Source organism: Olea europaea, unplaced genomic scaffold (genome assembly GCF_002742605.1).
Source record: "Olea europaea var. sylvestris unplaced genomic scaffold, O_europaea_v1 scaffold668, whole genome shotgun sequence".
Lineage (NCBI taxonomy): Eukaryota > Viridiplantae > Streptophyta > Magnoliopsida > Lamiales > Oleaceae > Olea > Olea europaea.
The window spans coordinates 286,839-287,042 of NW_019265058.1; positions in this window are offsets into that span (position 1 = coordinate 286,839).

Genomic DNA, 204 nt, shown 5'->3' on the forward strand with positions numbered 1-204 from the left:
GAATTTGGATGGTTTAAACTTTGATTTTGGATAATACTGAAGATATAACTTGTATCTATGTAAATGAATGTTTTTATATGGGATTTAGAAGGAATAAATGGTCTTCTAATTAGCCTGGAATCTGTTTGATGACATGCTAATAAAATGGAAACCGAAAGCTGTCACAATGAAAACTGCCTGATTTTGATGTCGTGGAAATGGACT